Source organism: Pseudophryne corroboree, chromosome 4 (genome assembly GCF_028390025.1).
Source record: "Pseudophryne corroboree isolate aPseCor3 chromosome 4, aPseCor3.hap2, whole genome shotgun sequence".
Taxonomy (NCBI): Eukaryota; Metazoa; Chordata; class Amphibia; order Anura; family Myobatrachidae; genus Pseudophryne; species Pseudophryne corroboree.
In genome coordinates, this window is record NC_086447.1 from 17,804,232 (window position 1) to 17,826,348 (window position 22,117).

The 22,117-nt window shown below is 36.7% G+C and overlaps 8 non-coding genes across 8 annotated transcripts; 5 read left to right on the top strand and 3 right to left on the bottom strand.

The window, feature by feature from the left end:
* Window positions 1-219: 219 nt before the first annotated feature.
* Window positions 220-291, bottom strand: TRNAM-CAU (transfer RNA methionine (anticodon CAU)). The gene has a single exon. It is a non-coding gene; the product is annotated as a tRNA-Met (tRNA).
* Window positions 292-2,811: 2,520 nt separating this feature from the next.
* TRNAN-GUU (transfer RNA asparagine (anticodon GUU)) lies at window positions 2,812-2,885 on the top strand. The gene has a single exon. It is a non-coding gene; the product is annotated as a tRNA-Asn (tRNA).
* Window positions 2,886-5,145: 2,260 nt separating this feature from the next.
* On the top strand, window positions 5,146-5,219 carry TRNAN-GUU (transfer RNA asparagine (anticodon GUU)). Its single transcript has one exon. It is a non-coding gene; the product is annotated as a tRNA-Asn (tRNA).
* A 3,427-nt stretch (window positions 5,220-8,646) lies between these two features.
* TRNAN-GUU (transfer RNA asparagine (anticodon GUU)) lies at window positions 8,647-8,720 on the top strand. Its single transcript has one exon. It is a non-coding gene; the product is annotated as a tRNA-Asn (tRNA).
* A 4,787-nt stretch (window positions 8,721-13,507) lies between these two features.
* TRNAN-GUU (transfer RNA asparagine (anticodon GUU)) lies at window positions 13,508-13,581 on the top strand. The gene has a single exon. It is a non-coding gene; the product is annotated as a tRNA-Asn (tRNA).
* An 835-nt stretch (window positions 13,582-14,416) lies between these two features.
* Window positions 14,417-14,488, bottom strand: TRNAM-CAU (transfer RNA methionine (anticodon CAU)). Its single transcript has one exon. It is a non-coding gene; the product is annotated as a tRNA-Met (tRNA).
* A 3,427-nt stretch (window positions 14,489-17,915) lies between these two features.
* On the bottom strand, window positions 17,916-17,987 carry TRNAM-CAU (transfer RNA methionine (anticodon CAU)). Its single transcript has one exon. It is a non-coding gene; the product is annotated as a tRNA-Met (tRNA).
* A 2,519-nt stretch (window positions 17,988-20,506) lies between these two features.
* On the top strand, window positions 20,507-20,580 carry TRNAN-GUU (transfer RNA asparagine (anticodon GUU)). The gene has a single exon. It is a non-coding gene; the product is annotated as a tRNA-Asn (tRNA).
* The last annotated feature ends 1,537 nt before the right edge of the window (window positions 20,581-22,117 follow it).

The following is a 22,117-nucleotide window of genomic DNA, read 5'->3' on the forward strand; positions in this document are numbered from 1 at the left end:
ATTGCTCTTCTGGTGACAATGTAGCTTGTTTTTGTCAATTACCATTTCAGTAATAGGGTAAAGAAAATTAAGTGGATTTCTGAAAGAAAACAATACTGTCAATATACTATTAAAAAAAATTAAAATGTTAAAAGTTATTGTACTTTAAGTAAAAATAAAAGAGTCAAAATATCAATTCCAGTTTTGGAAGAATTTAATTAACAAAAAAATAAGTGCACATAGCAGAGGATGGTTTCGATCCACCGGCCTCTGGGTTATGGGCCCAGCACGCTTCCGCTGCGCCACTCTGCTGCTCATGTAAGTGTCAGAGATCCTGAAGTACTCACTCATCATGTGAAAGTACCAATGTGTTTCTTCGTTGGTCAATGGAAGAAAAATCTTGCAAAACTCTCCAGATTATTGCCTTTTTAACCTTTTTCTAGGAAACTTTCTAGATGAATGCTTTTTAGCCTTTGTTAGTACATGCTTTTGCAAGTTGTCTCTGTGGTGCAATCGATTAGCGCATTCGGCTGTTAACCGAAAGGCTGGTGGTTCAATACCACCCAGGGACGTAATTGACCTTGTGATCAAATTTTGCTGATCTTTAAGTAGACAAGTCAAAATTTCAAACCACCTCTTATAGTGTAGGGTACCTGGCCTTCTCTGATGCAATCAGAGTCAGATTTGATTAAGTCATTTTATAAAAAACAGGAAGCACAATTTAGCATGGGGTTGCAGAGAAAAAAAAATATGCAGGCAGAGAAATCCAATTGAGTGATTAATCAGCTCTCCATTTTATGGCTTTATTTTTATGCTAACACATTTGCTCTCTGAAAAGTGTCCACAAAGCCAAGTCTCTGATTAACACCTTTGTTGGAATGTTTTTTCACCTATTACTGATTAAAACGTGCTTCATTGGAAAGGCAGCAAGATGCATCCTCATTACAATGTCCACTGAAATAATACAGGTTGACACCAGGAAACATAAACCTCACTGCATCCTTGCTGCTTTCTCAAGTGGGAATCTGTTTAATGTGAAAACCAGGTGATATCTAATCAGCACACAGGTAAGAAGTTAATAAAATCTTTCTTTAAGGGTGAAGATGTTTCTCACAAAATCGTTGCCCCAATGCATCATTGAAATTCAAGCTGGAAAGATGATTTTGAAATATCAATTGTACATTTTGCATTGCTCTTCTGGTGACAATGTAGCTTGTTTTTGTCAATTACCATTTCAGTAATAGGGTAAAGAAAATTAAGTGGATTTCTGAAAGAAAACAATGCTGTCAATATACTATTAAAACAAATTAAAATGTTAAAAGTTATTGTACTTTAAGTAAAAATAAAAGAGTCAAAATATCAATTCCAGTTTTGGAAGAATTTAATTAACAAAAAAATAAGTGCACATAGCAGAGGATGGTTTCGATCCACCGACCTCTGGGTTATGGGCCCATCACGCTTCCGCTGCGCCACTCTGCTGCTCATGTAAGTGTCAGAGATCCTGAAGTACTCACTCATCATGTGAAAGTACCAATGTGTTTCTTCGTTGGTCAATGGAAGAAAAATCTTGCAAAACTCTCCAGATTATTGCCTTTTTAACCTTTTTCTAGGAAACTTTCTAGATGAATGCTTTTTAGCCTTTGTTAGTACATGCTTTTGCAAGTTGTCTCTGTGGTGCAATCGATTAGCGCATTCGGCTGTTAACCGAAAGGCTGGTGGTTCAATACCACCCAGGGACGTAATTGACCTTGTGATCAAATTTTGCTGATCTTTAAGTAGACAAGTCAAAATTTCAAACCACCTCTTATAGTGTAGGGTACCTGGCCTTCTCTGATGCAATCAGAGTCAGATTTGATTAAGTCATTTTATAAAAAACAGGAAGCACAATTTAGCATGGGGTTGCAGAGAAAAAAAAATATGCAGGCAGAGAAATCCAATTGAGTGATTAATCAGCTCTCCATTTTATGGCTTTATTTTTATGCTAACACATTTGCTCTCTGAAAAGTGTCCACAAAGGCAAGTCTCTGATTAACACCTTTGTAGGAATGGTTTTTCACCTATTACTGATTAAAACTTGCTTCATTGGAAAGGCAGCAAGATGCATCCTCATTACAATGTCCACTGAAATAATACAGTTTGACACCAGGAAACATAAACCTCACTGCATCCTTGCTGCTTTCTCTAGTGTGAATCTGTTTAATGTGAAAACCAGGTGATATCTAATCAGCACACAGGTAAGAAGTTAAGAAAATCTTTCTTTAAGGGTGAAGATGTTTCTCACAAAATCGTTGCCCCAATGCATCATTGAAATTCAAGCTGGAAAGATGATTTTGAAATATCAATTGTACATTTTGCATTGCTCTTCTGGTGACAATGTAGCTTGTTTTTGTCAATTACCATTTCAGTAATAGGGTAAAGAAAATTAAGTGGATTTCTGAAAGAAAACAATACTGTCAATATACTATTAAAAAAAATTAAAATGTTAAAAGTTATTGTACTTTAAGTAAAAATAAAAGAGTCAAAATATCAATTCCAGTTTTGGAAGAATTTAATTAACAAAAAAATAAGTGCACACAGCAGAGGATGGTTTCGATCCACCGGCCTCTGGGTTATGGGCCCAGCACGCTTCCGCTGCGCCACTCTGCTGCTCATGTAAGTATAAGAGATCCTGAAGTACTCACTCATCATGTGAAAGTACCAATGTGTTTCTTCGTTGGTCAATGGAAGAAAAATCTTGCAAAACTCTCCAGATTATTGCCTTTTTAACCTTTTTCTAGGAAACTTTCTAGATGAATGCTTTTTTGCATTTGTCAGCACATACTTTTGCAAGCTGTCTCTGTGGCGCAATCGGTTAGCGCATTCGGCTGTTAACCGAAAGGTTGGTGGTTCAATCCCACCCAGGGACGTAATTGACCTTGTGATCAAATTTTGGTGATCTTTAAGTAGACAAGTCAAAATTTTAAACCACCTCTTATAGTGTAGGGTACCTGGCCTTCTCTGATGCAATCAGAGTCAGATATGATTAAGTCATTTTATAAAAAACAGGAAGCACAATTTAGCATGGGGTTGCAGAGAAAAAAAATTATGCAGGCAGAGAAATCCAATTGAGTGATTAATCAGCTCTCCATTTTATGGCTTTATTTTTATGCTAACACATTTGCTCTCTGAAAAGTGTCCACAAAGCCAAGTCTCTGATTAACACCTTTGTAGGAATGGTTTTTCACCTATTACTGATTAAAACTTGCTTCATTGGAAAGGCAGCAAGATGCATCCTCATTACAATGTCCACTGAAATAATACAGGTTGGCACCAGGAAACATAAACCTCACTGCAGCCTTGCTGCTTTCTCAAGTGGGAATCTGTTTAATGTGAAAACCAGGTGATATCTAATCAGCACACAGGTAAGAAGTTAAGAAAATCTTTCTTTAAGGGTGAAGATGTTTCTCACAAAATCGTTGCCCCAATGCATCATTGAAATTCAAGCTGGAAAGATGATTTTGAAATATCAATTGTACATTTTGCATTGCTCTTCTGGTGACAATGTAGCTTGTTTTTGTCAATTACCATTTCAGTAATAGGGTAAAGAAAATTAAGTGGATTTCTGAAAGAAAACAATGCTGTCAATATACTATTAAAACAAATTAAAATGTTAAAAGTTATTGTACTTTAAGTAAAAATAAAAGAGTCAAAATATCAATTCCAGTTTTGGAAGAATTTAATTAACAAAAAAATAAGTGCACATAGCAGAGGATGGTTTCGATCCACCGACCTCTGGGTTATGGGCCCATCACGCTTCCGCTGCGCCACTCTGCTGCTCATGTAAGTGTCAGAGATCCTGAAGTACTCACTCATCATGTGAAAGTACCAATGTGTTTCTTCGTTGGTCAATGGAAGAAAAATCTTGCAAAACTCTCCAGATTATTGCCTTTTTAACCTTTTTCTAGGAAACTTTCTAGATGAATGCTTTTTAGCCTTTGTTAGTACATGCTTTTGCAAGTTGTCTCTGTGGTGCAATCGATTAGCGCATTCGGCTGTTAACCGAAAGGCTGGTGGTTCAATACCACCCAGGGACGTAATTGACCTTGTGATCAAATTTTGCTGATCTTTAAGTAGACAAGTCAAAATTTCAAACCACCTCTTATAGTGTAGGGTACCTGGCCTTCTCTGATGCAATCAGAGTCAGATTTGATTAAGTCATTTTATAAAAAACAGGAAGCACAATTTAGCATGGGGTTGCAGAGAAAAAAAAATATGCAGGCAGAGAAATCCAATTGAGTGATTAATCAGCTCTCCATTTTATGGCTTTATTTTTATGCTAACACATTTGCTCTCTGAAAAGTGTCCACAAAGCCAAGTCTCTGATTAACACCTTTGTTGGAATGTTTTTTCACCTATTACTGATTAAAACGTGCTTCATTGGAAAGGCAGCAAGATGCATCCTCATTACAATGTCCACTGAAATAATACAGGTTGACACCAGGAAACATAAACCTCACTGCATCCTTGCTGCTTTCTCAAGTGGGAATCTGTTTAATGTGAAAACCAGGTGATATCTAATCAGCACACAGGTAAGAAGTTAATAAAATCTTTCTTTAAGGGTGAAGATGTTTCTCACAAAATCGTTGCCCCAATGCATCATTGAAATTCAAGCTGGAAAGATGATTTTGAAATATCAATTGTACATTTTGCATTGCTCTTCTGGTGACAATGTAGCTTGTTTTTGTCAATTACCATTTCAGTAATAGGGTAAAGAAAATTAAGTGGATTTCTGAAAGAAAACAATACTGTCAATATACTATTAAAAAAAATTAAAATGTTAAAAGTTATTGTACTTTAAGTAAAAATAAAAGAGTCAAAATATCAATTCCAGTTTTGGAAGAATTTAATTAACAAAAAAATAAGTGCACACAGCAGAGGATGGTTTCGATCCACCGGCCTCTGGGTTATGGGCCCAGCACGCTTCCGCTGCGCCACTCTGCTGCTCATGTAAGTATAAGAGATCCTGAAGTACTCACTCATCATGTGAAAGTACCAATGTGTTTCTTCGTTGGTCAATGGAAGAAAAATCTTGCAAAACTCTCCAGATTATTGCCTTTTTAACCTTTTTCTAGGAAACTTTCTAGATGAATGCTTTTTTGCATTTGTCAGCACATACTTTTGCAAGCTGTCTCTGTGGCGCAATCGGTTAGCGCATTCGGCTGTTAACCGAAAGGTTGGTGGTTCAATCCCACCCAGGGACGTAATTGACCTTGTGATCAAATTTTGGTGATCTTTAAGTAGACAAGTCAAAATTTTAAACCACCTCTTATAGTGTAGGGTACCTGGCCTTCTCTGATGCAATCAGAGTCAGATATGATTAAGTCATTTTATAAAAAACAGGAAGCACAATTTAGCATGGGGTTGCAGAGAAAAAAAATTATGCAGGCAGAGAAATCCAATTGAGTGATTAATCAGCTCTCCATTTTATGGCTTTATTTTTATGCTAACACATTTGCTCTCTGAAAAGTGTCCACAAAGCCAAGTCTCTGATTAACACCTTTGTAGGAATGGTTTTTCACCTATTACTGATTAAAACTTGCTTCATTGGAAAGGCAGCAAGATGCATCCTCATTACAATGTCCACTGAAATAATACAGGTTGGCACCAGGAAACATAAACCTCACTGCAGCCTTGCTGCTTTCTCAAGTGGGAATCTGTTTAATGTGAAAACCAGGTGATATCTAATCAGCACACAGGTAAGAAGTTAAGAAAATCTTTCTTTAAGGGTGAAGATGTTTCTCACAAAATCGTTGCCCCAATGCATCATTGAAATTCAAGCTGGAAAGATGATTTTGAAATATCAATTGTACATTTTGCATTGCTCTTCTGGTGACAATGTAGCTTGTTTTTGTCAATTACCATTTCAGTAATAGGGTAAAGAAAATTAAGTGGATTTCTGAAAGAAAACAATGCTGTCAATATACTATTAAAACAAATTAAAATGTTAAAAGTTATTGTACTTTAAGTAAAAATAAAAGAGTCAAAATATCAATTCCAGTTTTGGAAGAATTTAATTAACAAAAAAATAAGTGCACATAGCAGAGGATGGTTTCGATCCACCGACCTCTGGGTTATGGGCCCATCACGCTTCCGCTGCGCCACTCTGCTGCTCATGTAAGTGTCAGAGATCCTGAAGTACTCACTCATCATGTGAAAGTACCAATGTGTTTCTTCGTTGGTCAATGGAAGAAAAATCTTGCAAAACTCTCCAGATTATTGCCTTTTTAACCTTTTTCTAGGAAACTTTCTAGATGAATGCTTTTTAGCCTTTGTTAGTACATGCTTTTGCAAGTTGTCTCTGTGGTGCAATCGATTAGCGCATTCGGCTGTTAACCGAAAGGCTGGTGGTTCAATACCACCCAGGGACGTAATTGACCTTGTGATCAAATTTTGCTGATCTTTAAGTAGACAAGTCAAAATTTCAAACCACCTCTTATAGTGTAGGGTACCTGGCCTTCTCTGATGCAATCAGAGTCAGATTTGATTAAGTCATTTTATAAAAAACAGGAAGCACAATTTAGCATGGGGTTGCAGAGAAAAAAAAATATGCAGGCAGAGAAATCCAATTGAGTGATTAATCAGCTCTCCATTTTATGGCTTTATTTTTATGCTAACACATTTGCTCTCTGAAAAGTGTCCACAAAGCCAAGTCTCTGATTAACACCTTTGTTGGAATGTTTTTTCACCTATTACTGATTAAAACGTGCTTCATTGGAAAGGCAGCAAGATGCATCCTCATTACAATGTCCACTGAAATAATACAGGTTGACACCAGGAAACATAAACCTCACTGCATCCTTGCTGCTTTCTCAAGTGGGAATCTGTTTAATGTGAAAACCAGGTGATATCTAATCAGCACACAGGTAAGAAGTTAATAAAATCTTTCTTTAAGGGTGAAGATGTTTCTCACAAAATCGTTGCCCCAATGCATCATTGAAATTCAAGCTGGAAAGATGATTTTGAAATATCAATTGTACATTTTGCATTGCTCTTCTGGTGACAATGTAGCTTGTTTTTGTCAATTACCATTTCAGTAATAGGGTAAAGAAAATTAAGTGGATTTCTGAAAGAAAACAATGCTGTCAATATACTATTAAAACAAATTAAAATGTTAAAAGTTATTGTACTTTAAGTAAAAATAAAAGAGTCAAAATATCAATTCCAGTTTTGGAAGAATTTAATTAACAAAAAAATAAGTGCACATAGCAGAGGATGGTTTCGATCCACCGACCTCTGGGTTATGGGCCCATCACGCTTCCGCTGCGCCACTCTGCTGCTCATGTAAGTGTCAGAGATCCTGAAGTACTCACTCATCATGTGAAAGTACCAATGTGTTTCTTCGTTGGTCAATGGAAGAAAAATCTTGCAAAACTCTCCAGATTATTGCCTTTTTAACCTTTTTCTAGGAAACTTTCTAGATGAATGCTTTTTAGCCTTTGTTAGTACATGCTTTTGCAAGTTGTCTCTGTGGTGCAATCGATTAGCGCATTCGGCTGTTAACCGAAAGGCTGGTGGTTCAATACCACCCAGGGACGTAATTGACCTTGTGATCAAATTTTGCTGATCTTTAAGTAGACAAGTCAAAATTTCAAACCACCTCTTATAGTGTAGGGTACCTGGCCTTCTCTGATGCAATCAGAGTCAGATTTGATTAAGTCATTTTATAAAAAACAGGAAGCACAATTTAGCATGGGGTTGCAGAGAAAAAAAAATATGCAGGCAGAGAAATCCAATTGAGTGATTAATCAGCTCTCCATTTTATGGCTTTATTTTTATGCTAACACATTTGCTCTCTGAAAAGTGTCCACAAAGCCAAGTCTCTGATTAACACCTTTGTTGGAATGTTTTTTCACCTATTACTGATTAAAACGTGCTTCATTGGAAAGGCAGCAAGATGCATCCTCATTACAATGTCCACTGAAATAATACAGGTTGACACCAGGAAACATAAACCTCACTGCATCCTTGCTGCTTTCTCAAGTGGGAATCTGTTTAATGTGAAAACCAGGTGATATCTAATCAGCACACAGGTAAGAAGTTAATAAAATCTTTCTTTAAGGGTGAAGATGTTTCTCACAAAATCGTTGCCCCAATGCATCATTGAAATTCAAGCTGGAAAGATGATTTTGAAATATCAATTGTACATTTTGCATTGCTCTTCTGGTGACAATGTAGCTTGTTTTTGTCAATTACCATTTCAGTAATAGGGTAAAGAAAATTAAGTGGATTTCTGAAAGAAAACAATACTGTCAATATACTATTAAAAAAAATTAAAATGTTAAAAGTTATTGTACTTTAAGTAAAAATAAAAGAGTCAAAATATCAATTCCAGTTTTGGAAGAATTTAATTAACAAAAAAATAAGTGCACACAGCAGAGGATGGTTTCGATCCACCGGCCTCTGGGTTATGGGCCCAGCACGCTTCCGCTGCGCCACTCTGCTGCTCATGTAAGTATAAGAGATCCTGAAGTACTCACTCATCATGTGAAAGTACCAATGTGTTTCTTCGTTGGTCAATGGAAGAAAAATCTTGCAAAACTCTCCAGATTATTGCCTTTTTAACCTTTTTCTAGGAAACTTTCTAGATGAATGCTTTTTTGCATTTGTCAGCACATACTTTTGCAAGCTGTCTCTGTGGCGCAATCGGTTAGCGCATTCGGCTGTTAACCGAAAGGTTGGTGGTTCAATCCCACCCAGGGACGTAATTGACCTTGTGATCAAATTTTGGTGATCTTTAAGTAGACAAGTCAAAATTTTAAACCACCTCTTATAGTGTAGGGCAGGCATTCCCAACCACGGTCCTCAAGGCACACCAACAGTGCAGGTTTTACTGATATCCAGGCTGCAGCACAGATGGTTAAATCAAAATAACTGAGCTACTAATTAAGTCACCTGTGCTGCAGCCTGGATATCACTAAAACCTGCACTGTTGGTGTGCCTTGAGGACCGTGGTTGGGAATGCCTGGTGTAGGGTACCTGGCCTTCTCTGATGCAATCAGAGTCAGATATGATTAAGTCATTTTATAAAAAACAGGAAGCACAATTTAGCATGGGGTTGCAGAGAAAAAAAATTATGCAGGCAGAGAAATCCAATTGAGTGATTAATCAGCTCTCCATTTTATGGCTTTATTTTTATGCTAACACATTTGCTCTCTGAAAAGTGTCCACAAAGCCAAGTCTCTGATTAACACCTTTGTAGGAATGGTTTTTCACCTATTACTGATTAAAACTTGCTTCATTGGAAAGGCAGCAAGATGCATCCTCATTACAATGTCCACTGAAATAATACAGGTTGGCACCAGGAAACATAAACCTCACTGCAGCCTTGCTGCTTTCTCAAGTGGGAATCTGTTTAATGTGAAAACCAGGTGATATCTAATCAGCACACAGGTAAGAAGTTAAGAAAATCTTTCTTTAAGGGTGAAGATGTTTCTCACAAAATCGTTGCCCCAATGCATCATTGAAATTCAAGCTGGAAAGATGATTTTGAAATATCAATTGTACATTTTGCATTGCTCTTCTGGTGACAATGTAGCTTGTTTTTGTCAATTACCATTTCAGTAATAGGGTAAAGAAAATTAAGTGGATTTCTGAAAGAAAACAATGCTGTCAATATACTATTAAAACAAATTAAAATGTTAAAAGTTATTGTACTTTAAGTAAAAATAAAAGAGTCAAAATATCAATTCCAGTTTTGGAAGAATTTAATTAACAAAAAAATAAGTGCACATAGCAGAGGATGGTTTCGATCCACCGACCTCTGGGTTATGGGCCCATCACGCTTCCGCTGCGCCACTCTGCTGCTCATGTAAGTGTCAGAGATCCTGAAGTACTCACTCATCATGTGAAAGTACCAATGTGTTTCTTCGTTGGTCAATGGAAGAAAAATCTTGCAAAACTCTCCAGATTATTGCCTTTTTAACCTTTTTCTAGGAAACTTTCTAGATGAATGCTTTTTAGCCTTTGTTAGTACATGCTTTTGCAAGTTGTCTCTGTGGTGCAATCGATTAGCGCATTCGGCTGTTAACCGAAAGGCTGGTGGTTCAATACCACCCAGGGACGTAATTGACCTTGTGATCAAATTTTGCTGATCTTTAAGTAGACAAGTCAAAATTTCAAACCACCTCTTATAGTGTAGGGTACCTGGCCTTCTCTGATGCAATCAGAGTCAGATTTGATTAAGTCATTTTATAAAAAACAGGAAGCACAATTTAGCATGGGGTTGCAGAGAAAAAAAAATATGCAGGCAGAGAAATCCAATTGAGTGATTAATCAGCTCTCCATTTTATGGCTTTATTTTTATGCTAACACATTTGCTCTCTGAAAAGTGTCCACAAAGCCAAGTCTCTGATTAACACCTTTGTTGGAATGTTTTTTCACCTATTACTGATTAAAACGTGCTTCATTGGAAAGGCAGCAAGATGCATCCTCATTACAATGTCCACTGAAATAATACAGGTTGACACCAGGAAACATAAACCTCACTGCATCCTTGCTGCTTTCTCAAGTGGGAATCTGTTTAATGTGAAAACCAGGTGATATCTAATCAGCACACAGGTAAGAAGTTAATAAAATCTTTCTTTAAGGGTGAAGATGTTTCTCACAAAATCGTTGCCCCAATGCATCATTGAAATTCAAGCTGGAAAGATGATTTTGAAATATCAATTGTACATTTTGCATTGCTCTTCTGGTGACAATGTAGCTTGTTTTTGTCAATTACCATTTCAGTAATAGGGTAAAGAAAATTAAGTGGATTTCTGAAAGAAAACAATGCTGTCAATATACTATTAAAACAAATTAAAATGTTAAAAGTTATTGTACTTTAAGTAAAAATAAAAGAGTCAAAATATCAATTCCAGTTTTGGAAGAATTTAATTAACAAAAAAATAAGTGCACATAGCAGAGGATGGTTTCGATCCACCGACCTCTGGGTTATGGGCCCATCACGCTTCCGCTGCGCCACTCTGCTGCTCATGTAAGTGTCAGAGATCCTGAAGTACTCACTCATCATGTGAAAGTACCAATGTGTTTCTTCGTTGGTCAATGGAAGAAAAATCTTGCAAAACTCTCCAGATTATTGCCTTTTTAACCTTTTTCTAGGAAACTTTCTAGATGAATGCTTTTTAGCCTTTGTTAGTACATGCTTTTGCAAGTTGTCTCTGTGGTGCAATCGATTAGCGCATTCGGCTGTTAACCGAAAGGCTGGTGGTTCAATACCACCCAGGGACGTAATTGACCTTGTGATCAAATTTTGCTGATCTTTAAGTAGACAAGTCAAAATTTCAAACCACCTCTTATAGTGTAGGGTACCTGGCCTTCTCTGATGCAATCAGAGTCAGATTTGATTAAGTCATTTTATAAAAAACAGGAAGCACAATTTAGCATGGGGTTGCAGAGAAAAAAAAATATGCAGGCAGAGAAATCCAATTGAGTGATTAATCAGCTCTCCATTTTATGGCTTTATTTTTATGCTAACACATTTGCTCTCTGAAAAGTGTCCACAAAGCCAAGTCTCTGATTAACACCTTTGTTGGAATGTTTTTTCACCTATTACTGATTAAAACGTGCTTCATTGGAAAGGCAGCAAGATGCATCCTCATTACAATGTCCACTGAAATAATACAGGTTGACACCAGGAAACATAAACCTCACTGCATCCTTGCTGCTTTCTCAAGTGGGAATCTGTTTAATGTGAAAACCAGGTGATATCTAATCAGCACACAGGTAAGAAGTTAATAAAATCTTTCTTTAAGGGTGAAGATGTTTCTCACAAAATCGTTGCCCCAATGCATCATTGAAATTCAAGCTGGAAAGATGATTTTGAAATATCAATTGTACATTTTGCATTGCTCTTCTGGTGACAATGTAGCTTGTTTTTGTCAATTACCATTTCAGTAATAGGGTAAAGAAAATTAAGTGGATTTCTGAAAGAAAACAATGCTGTCAATATACTATTAAAACAAATTAAAATGTTAAAAGTTATTGTACTTTAAGTAAAAATAAAAGAGTCAAAATATCAATTCCAGTTTTGGAAGAATTTAATTAACAAAAAAATAAGTGCACATAGCAGAGGATGGTTTCGATCCACCGACCTCTGGGTTATGGGCCCATCACGCTTCCGCTGCGCCACTCTGCTGCTCATGTAAGTGTCAGAGATCCTGAAGTACTCACTCATCATGTGAAAGTACCAATGTGTTTATTCGTTGGTCAATGGAAGAAAAATCTTGCAAAACTCTCCAGATTATTGCCTTTTTAACCTTTTTCTAGGAAACTTTCTAGATGAATGCTTTTTAGCCTTTGTTAGTACATGCTTTTGCAAGTTGTCTCTGTGGTGCAATCGATTAGCGCATTCGGCTGTTAACCGAAAGGCTGGTGGTTCAATACCACCCAGGGACGTAATTGACCTTGTGATCAAATTTTGCTGATCTTTAAGTAGACAAGTCAAAATTTCAAACCACCTCTTATAGTGTAGGGTACCTGGCCTTCTCTGATGCAATCAGAGTCAGATTTGATTAAGTCATTTTATAAAAAACAGGAAGCACAATTTAGCATGGGGTTGCAGAGAAAAAAAAATATGCAGGCAGAGAAATCCAATTGAGTGATTAATCAGCTCTCCATTTTATGGCTTTATTTTTATGCTAACACATTTGCTCTCTGAAAAGTGTCCACAAAGCCAAGTCTCTGATTAACACCTTTGTTGGAATGTTTTTTCACCTATTACTGATTAAAACGTGCTTCATTGGAAAGGCAGCAAGATGCATCCTCATTACAATGTCCACTGAAATAATACAGGTTGACACCAGGAAACATAAACCTCACTGCATCCTTGCTGCTTTCTCAAGTGGGAATCTGTTTAATGTGAAAACCAGGTGATATCTAATCAGCACACAGGTAAGAAGTTAATAAAATCTTTCTTTAAGGGTGAAGATGTTTCTCACAAAATCGTTGCCCCAATGCATCATTGAAATTCAAGCTGGAAAGATGATTTTGAAATATCAATTGTACATTTTGCATTGCTCTTCTGGTGACAATGTAGCTTGTTTTTGTCAATTACCATTTCAGTAATAGGGTAAAGAAAATTAAGTGGATTTCTGAAAGAAAACAATGCTGTCAATATACTATTAAAACAAATTAAAATGTTAAAAGTTATTGTACTTTAAGTAAAAATAAAATAGTCAAAATATCAATTCCAGTTTTGGAAGAATTTAATTAACAAAAAAATAAGTGCACATAGCAGAGGATGGTTTCGATCCACCGGCCTCTGGGTTAAGGGCCCAGCACGCTTCCGCTGCGCCACTCTGCTGCTCATGTAAGTATAAGAGATCCTGAAGTACTCACTCATCATGTGAAAGTACCAATGTGTTTCTTCGTTGGTCAATGGAAGAAAAATCTTGCAAAACTCTCCAGATTATTGCCTTTTTAACCTTTTTCTAGGAAACTTTCTAGATGAATGCTTTTTTGCATTTGTCAGCACGTGCTTTTGCAAGCTGTCTCTGTGGCGCAATCGGTTAGCGCATTCGGCTGTTAACCGAAAGGTTGGTGGTTCAATCCCACCCAGGGACGTAATTGACCTTGTGATCAAATTTTGGTGATCTTTAAGTAGACAAGTCAAAATTTTAAACCACCTCTTATAGTGTAGGGTACCTGGCCTTCTCTGATGCAATCAGAGTCAGATTTGATTAAGTCATTTTATAAAAAACAGGAAGCACAATTTAGCATGGGGTTGCAGAGAAAAAAAATTATGCAGGCAGAGAAATCCAATTGAGTGATTAATCAGCTCTCCATTTTATGGCTTTATTTTTATGCTAACACATTTGCTCTCTGAAAAGTGTCCACAAAGCCAAGTCTCTGATTAACACCTTTGTAGGAATGGTTTTTCACCTATTACTGATTAAAACTTGCTTCATTGGAAAGGCAGCAAGATGCATCCTCATTACAATGTCCACTGAAATAATACAGGTTGGCACCAGGAAACATAAACCTCACTGCATCCTTGCTGCTTTCTCAAGTGGGAATCTGTTTAATGTGAAAACCAGGTGATATCTAATCAGCACACAGGTAAGAAGTTAAGAAAATCTTTCTTTAAGGGTGAAGATGTTTCTCACAAAATCGTTGCCCCAATGCATCATTGAAATTCAAGCTGGAAAGATGATTTTGAAATATCAATTGTACATTTTGCATTGCTCTTCTGGTGACAATGTAGCTTGTTTTTGTCAATTACCATTTCAGTAATAGGGTAAAGAAAATTAAGTGGATTTCTGAAAGAAAACAATGCTGTCAATATACTATTAAAACAAATTAAAATGTTAAAAGTTATTGTACTTTAAGTAAAAATAAAAGAGTCAAAATATCAATTCCAGTTTTGGAAGAATTTAATTAACAAAAAAATAAGTGCACATAGCAGAGGATGGTTTCGATCCACCGACCTCTGGGTTATGGGCCCAGCACGCTTCCGCTGCGCCACTCTGCTGCTCATGTAAGTGTCAGAGATCCTGAAGTACTCACTCATCATGTGAAAGTACCAATGTGTTTCTTCGTTGGTCAATGGAAGAAAAATCTTGCAAAACTCTCCAGATTATTGCCTTTTTAACCTTTTTCTAGGAAACTTTCTAGATGAATGCTTTTTAGCCTTTGTCAGTAGATGCTTTTGCAAGCTGTCTCTGTGGTGCAATCGGTTAGCGCATTCGGCTGTTAACCGAAAGGTTGTTGGTTCAATCCCACCCAGGGAAGTAATTGACCTTGTGATCAAATTTTGGTGATCTTTAAGTAGACAAGTCAAAATTTCAAACCACCTCTTATAGTGTAGGGTACCTGGCCTTCTCTGATGCAATCAGAGTCAGATTTGATTAAGTCATTTTATAAAAACAGGAAGCACAATTTATCATGGGGTTGCAGAGAAAAAAAAATATGCAGGCAGAGAAATCCAATTGAGTGATAAATCAGCTCTCCATTTTATGGCTTTATTTTTATGCTAACACATTTGCTCTCTGAAAAGTGTCCACAAAGGCAAGTCTCTGATTAACACCTTTGTAGGAATGGTTTTTCACCTATTACTTATTAAAACTTGCTTCATTGGAAAGGCAGCAAGATGCATCCTCATTACAATGTCCACTGAAATAATACAGTTTGACACCAGGAAACATAAACCTCACTGCATCCTTACTGCTTTCTCAAGTGGGAATCTGTTTAATGTGAAAACCAGGTGATATCTAATCAGCACACAGGTAAGAAGTTAAGAAAATCTTTCTTTAAGGGTGAAGATGTTTCTCACAAAATCGTTGCCCCAATGCATCATTGAAATTCAAGCTGGAAAGATGATTTTGAAATATCAATTGTACATTTTGCATTGCTCTTCTGGTGACAATGTAGCTTGTTTTTGTCAATTACCATTTCAGTAATAGGGTAAAGAAAATTAAGTGGATTTCTGAAAGAAAACAATGCTGTCAATATACTATTAAAACAAATTAAAATGTTAAAAGTTATTGTACTTTAAGTAAAAATAAAAGAGTCAAAATATCAATTCCAGTTTTGGAAGAATTTAATTAACAAAAAAATAAGTGCACATAGCAGAGGATGGTTTCGATCCACCGACCTCTGGCTTATGTGCCCAGCACGCTTCCGCTGCGCCACTCTGCTGCCCACGTAAGTTTCAGACATCCTGAAGTACTCACTCATCATGTGAAAGTACCAATGTGTTTCTTCGTTGGTCAATGGACGAAAAATCTTGCAAAACTCTCCAGATTATTGCCTTTTTATCCTTTTTCTAGGAAACTTTCTAGATGAATGCTTTTTAGCCTTTGTTAGTACATGCTTTTGCAAGTTGTCTCTGTGGTGCAATCGGTTAGCGCATTCGGCTGTTAACCGAAAGGCTGGTGTTTCAATACCACCCAGGGACGTAATTGACCTTGTGATCAAATTTTGCTGATCTTTAAGTAGACAAGTCAAAATTTCAAACCACCTCTTATAGTGTAGGGTACCTGGCCTTCTCTGATGCAATCAGAGTCAGATTTGATTAAGTCATTTTATAAAAACAGGAAGCACAATTTAGCATGGGGTTGCAGAGAAAAAAAAATATGCAGGCAGAGAAATCCAATTGAGTGATTAATCAGCTCTCCATTTTATGGCTTTATTTTTATGCTAACACATTTGCTCTCTGAAAAGTGTCCACAAAGGCAAGTCTCTGATTAACACCTTTGTAGGAATGGTTTTTCACCTATTACTGATTAAAACTTGCTTCATTGGAAAGGCAGCAAGATGCATCCTCATTACAATGTCCACTGAAATAATACAGTTTGACACCAGGAAACATAAACCTCACTGCATCCTTGCTGCTTTCTCAAGTGTGAATCTGTTTAATGTGAAAACCAGGTGATATCTAATCAGCACACAGGTAAGAAGTTAAGAAAATCTTTCTTTAAGGGTGAAGATGTTTCTCACAAAATCGTTGCCCCAATGCATCATTGAAATTCAAGCTGGAAAGATGATTTTGAAATATCAATTGTACATTTTGCATTGCTCTTCTGATGACAATGTAGCTTGTTTTTGTCAATTACCATTTCAGTAATAGGGTAAAGAAAATTAAGTGGATTTCTGAAAGAAAACAATACTGTCAATATACTATTAAAAAAAATTAAAATGTTAAAAGTTATTGTACTTTAAGTAAAAATAAAATAGTCAAAATATCAATTCCAGTTTTGGAAGAATTTAATTAACAAAAAAATAAGTGCACACAGCAGAGGATGGTTTCGATCCACCGGCCTCTGGGTTATGGGCCCAGCACGCTTCCGCTGCGCCACTCTGCTTCTCATGTAAGTGTCAGAGATCCTGAAGTACTCACTCATCATGTGAAAGTACCAATGTGTTTCTTCGTTGGTCAATGGAAGAAAAATCTTGCAAAACTCTCCAGATTATTGCCTTTTTAACCTTTTTCTAGGAAACTTTCTAGATGAATGCTTTTTAGCCTTTGTTAGTACATGCTTTTGCAAGTTGTCTCTGTGGTGCAATCGATTAGCGCATTCGGCTGTTAACCGAAAGGCTGGTGGTTCAATACCACCCAGGGACGTAATTGACCTTGTGATCAAATTTTGCTGATCTTTAAGTAGACAAGTCAAAATTTCAAACCACCTCTTATAGTGTAGGGTACCTGGCCTTCTCTGATGCAATCAGAGTCAGATTTGATTAAGTCATTTTATAAAAAACAGGAAGCACAATTTAGCATGGGGTTGCAGAGAAAAAAAAATATGCAGGCAGAGAAATCCAATTGAGTGATTAATCAGCTCTCCATTTTATGGCTTTATTTTTATGCTAACACATTTGCTCTCTGAAAAGTGTCCACAAAGCCAAGTCTCTGATTAACACCTTTGTTGGAATGTTTTTTCACCTATTACTGATTAAAACTTGCTTCATTGGAAAGGCAGCAAGATGCATCCTCATTACAATGTCCACTGAAATAATACAGGTTGACACCAGGAAACATAAACCTCACTGCATCCTTGCTGCTTTCTCAAGTGGGAATCTGTTTAATGTGAAAACCAGGTGATATCTAATCAGCACACAGGTAAGAAGTTAATAAAATCTTTCTTTAAGGGTGAAGATGTTTCTCACAAAATCGTTGCCCCAATGCATCATTGAAATTCAAGCTGGAAAGATGATTTTGAAATATCAATTGTACATTTTGCATTGCTCTTCTGGTGACAATGTAGCTTGTTTTTGTCAATTACCATTTCAGTAATAGGGTAAAGAAAATTAAGTGGATTTCTGAAAGAAAACAATGCTGTCAATATACTATTAAAACAAATTAAAATGTTAAAAGTTATTGTACTTTAAGTAAAAATAAAAGAGTCAAAATATCAATTCCAGTTTTGGAAGAATTTAATTAACAAAAAAATAAGTGCACATAGCAGAGGATGGTTTCGATCCACCGACCTCTGGGTTATGGGCCCAGCACGCTTCCGCTGCGCCACTCTGCTGCTCACATAAGTGTCAGAGATCCTGAAGTACTCACTCATCATGTGAAAGTACCAATGTGTTTCTTCGTTGGTCAATGGAAGAAAAATCTTGCAAAACTCTCCAGATTATTGCCTTTTTAACCTTTTTCTAGGAAACTTTCTAGATGAATGCTTTTTAGCCTTTGTCAGTAGATGCTTTTGCAAGCTGTCTCTGTGGTGCAATCGGTTAGCGCATTCGGCTGTTAACCGAAAGGTTGTTGGTTCAATCCCACCCAGGGAAGTAATTGACCTTGTGATCAAATTTTGGTGATCTTTAAGTAGACAAGTCAAAATTTCAAACCACCTCTTATAGTGTAGGGTACCTGGCCTTCTCTGATGCAATCAGAGTCAGATTTGATTAAGTCATTTTATAAAAACAGGAAGCACAATTTATCATGGGGTTGCAGAGAAAAAAAAATTATGCAGGCAGAGAAATCCAGTTGAGTGATTAATCAGCTCTCCATTTTATGGCTTTATTTTTATGCTAACACATTTGCTCTCTGAAAAGTGTCCACAAAGCCAAGTCTCTGATTAACACCTTTGTAGGAATGGTTTTTCACCTATTACTGATTAAAACTTGCTTCATTGGAAAGGCAGCAAGATGCATCCTCATTACAATGTCCACTGAAATAATACAGTTTGACACCAGGAAACATAAACCTCACTGCATCCTTACTGCTTTCTCAAGTGGGAATCTGTTTAATGTGAAAACCAGGTGATATCTAATCAGCACACAGGTAAGAAGTTAAGAAAATCTTTCTTTAAGGGTGAAGATGTTTCTCACAAAATCGTTGCCCCAATGCATCATTGAAATTCAAGCTGGAAAGATGATTTTGAAATATCAATTGTACATTTTGCATTGCTCTTCTGGTGACAATGTAGCTTGTTTTTGTCAATTACCATTTCAGTAATAGGGTAAAGAAAATTAAGTGGATTTCTGAAAGAAAACAATGCTGTCAATATACTATTAAAACAAATTAAAATGTTAAAAGTTATTGTACTTTAAGTAAAAATAAAAGAGTCAAAATATCAATTCCAGTTTTGGAAGAATTTAATTAACAAAAAAATAAGTGCACATAGCAGAGGATGGTTTCGATCCACCGACCTCTGGCTTATGTGCCCAGCACGCTTCCGCTGCGCCACTCTGCTGCCCACGTAAGTTTCAGACATCCTGAAGTACTCACTCATCATGTGAAAGTACCAATGTGTTTCTTCGTTGGTCAATGGACGAAAAATCTTGCAAAACTCTCCAGATTATTGCCTTTTTAACCTTTTTCTAGGAAACTTTCTAGATGAATGCTTTTTAGCCTTTGTTAGTACATGCTTTTGCAAGTTGTCTCTGTGGTGCAATCGGTTAGCGCATTCGGCTGTTAACCGAAAGGCTGGTGTTTCAATACCACCCAGGGACGTAATTGACCTTGTGATCAAATTTTGCTGATCTTTAAGTAGACAAGTCAAAATTTCAAACCACCTCTTATAGTGTAGGGTACCTGGCCTTCTCTGATGCAATCAGAGTCAGATTTGATTAAGTCATTTTATAAAAACAGGAAGCACAATTTAGCATGGGGTTGCAGAGAAAAAAAAATATGCAGGCAGAGAAATCCAATTGAGTGATTAATCAGCTCTCCATTTTATGGCTTTATTTTTATGCTAACACATTTGCTCTCTGAAAAGTGTCCACAAAGGCAAGTCTCTGATTAACACCTTTGTAGGAATGGTTTTTCACCTATTACTGATTAAAACTTGCTTCATTGGAAAGGCAGCAAGATGCATCCTCATTACAATGTCCACTGAAATAATACAGTTTGACACCAGGAAACATAAACCTCACTGCATCCTTGCTGCTTTCTCAAGTGTGAATCTGTTTAATGTGAAAACCAGGTGATATTTAATCAGCACACAGGTAAGAAGTTAATAAAATCTTTCTTTAAGGGTGAAGATGTTTCTCACAAAATCGTTGCCCCAATGCATCATTGAAATTCAAGCTGGAAAGATGATTTTGAAATATCAATTGTACATTTTGCATTGCTCTTCTGATGACAATGTAGCTTGTTTTTGTCAATTACCATTTCAGTAATAGGGTAAAGAAAATTAAGTGGATTTCTGAAAGAAAACAATACTGTCAATATACTATTAAAAAAAATTAAAATGTTAAAAGTTATTGTACTTTAAGTAAAAATAAAATAGTCAAAATATCAATTCCAGTTTTGGAAGAATTTAATTAACAAAAAAATAAGTGCACATAGCACTGGATGGTTTCGATACACCGACCTCTGGGTTATGGGCCCAGCACGCTTCCGCTGCGCCACTCTGCTGCTCACATAAGTGTCAGAGATCCTGAAGTACTCACTCATCATGTGAAAGTACCAATGTGTTTCTTCGTTGGTCAATGGAAGAAAAATCTTGCAAAACTCTCCAGATTATTGCCTTTTTAACCTTTTTCTAGGAAACTTTCTAGATGAATGCTTTTTAGCCTTTGTCAGTAGATGCTTTTGCAAGCTGTCTCTGTGGTGCAATCGGTTAGCGCATTCGGCTGTTAACCGAAAGGTTGGTGGTTCAATCCCACCCAGGGACGTAATTGACCTTGTGATCAAATTTTGGTGATCTTTAAGTAGACAAGTAAAAATTTCAAACCACCTTTTATGGTGTAGGGTACCTGGCCTTCTCTGATGCAATCAGAGTCATATTTGATTAAGTCATTTTATAAAAAACAGGAAGCACAATTTAGCATTGGGGTTGCAGAGAAAAAAAATTATGCAGGCAGAGAAATCCAATTGAGTGATTAATCAGCTCTCCATTTTATGGCTTTATTTTTATGCTAACACATTTGCTCTCTGAAAAGTGTCCACAAAGCCAAGTCTCTGATTAACACCTTTGTAGGAATGGTTTTTCACCTATTACTGATTAAAACTTGCTTCATTGGAAAGGCAGCAAGATGCATCCTCATTACAATGTCCACTGAAATAATACAGGTTGACACCAGGAAACATAAACCTCACTGCATCCTTGCTGCTTTCTCAAGTGGGAATCTGTTTAATGTGAAAACCAGGTGATATCTAATCAGCACACAGGTATGAAGTTAAGAAAATCTTTCTTTAAGGGTGAAGATGTTTCTCACAAAATCGTTGCCCCAATGCATCATTGAAATTCAAGCTGGAAAGATGATTTTGAAATATTAATTGTACATTTTGCATTGCTCTTCTGGTGACAATGTAGCTTGTTTTTGTCAATTACCATTTCAGTAATAGGGTAAAGAAAATTAAGTGGATTTCTGAAAGAAAACAATGCTGTCAATATACTATTAAAACAAATTAAAATGTTAAAAGTTATTGTACTTTAAGTAAAAATAAAAGAGTCAAAATATCAATTCCAGTTTTGGAAGAATTTAATTAACCAAAAAATAAGTGCACATAGCAGAGTATGGTTTCGATCCACCGACCTATGGGTTATGGGCCCAGCACGCTTCCGCTGCGCCACTCTGCTGCTCATGTAAGTGTCGGAGATCCTGAAGTACTCACTCATCATGTGAAAGTACCAATGTGTTTCTTCGTTGGTCAATGGAAGAAAAATCTTGCAAAACTCTCCAGATTATTGCCTTTTTAACCTTTTTCTAGGAAACTTTCTAGATGAATGCTTTTTAGCCTTTGTTAGTACATGCTTTTGCAAGTTGTCTCTGTGGTGCAATCGATTAGCGCATTCGGCTGTTAACCGAAAGGCTGGTGGTTCAATACCACCCAGGGACGTAATTGACCTTGTGATCAAATTTTGCTGATCTTTAAGTAGACAAGTCAAAATTTCAAACCACCTCTTATTAATTAACAAAAAAATAAGTGCTCATAGCAGAGGATGGTTTCAATCCATCAACCTCTGGGTTATGGGCCCAGCACGCTTCCGCTGCGCCACTCTGCTGCTCATGTAAGTGTGAGAGATCCTGAAGTACTCACTCATCTTGTGAAAGTACCAATGTGTTTCTTTGTTGGTCAATGGAAGAAAAATCTTGCAAAACTCTCCAGATTATTGCCTTTTTAACCTTTTTCTAGGAAACTTTCTAGATGAATGCTTTTTAGCCTTTGTCAGTACATGCTTTTGCAAGCTGTCTTTGTGGTGCAATC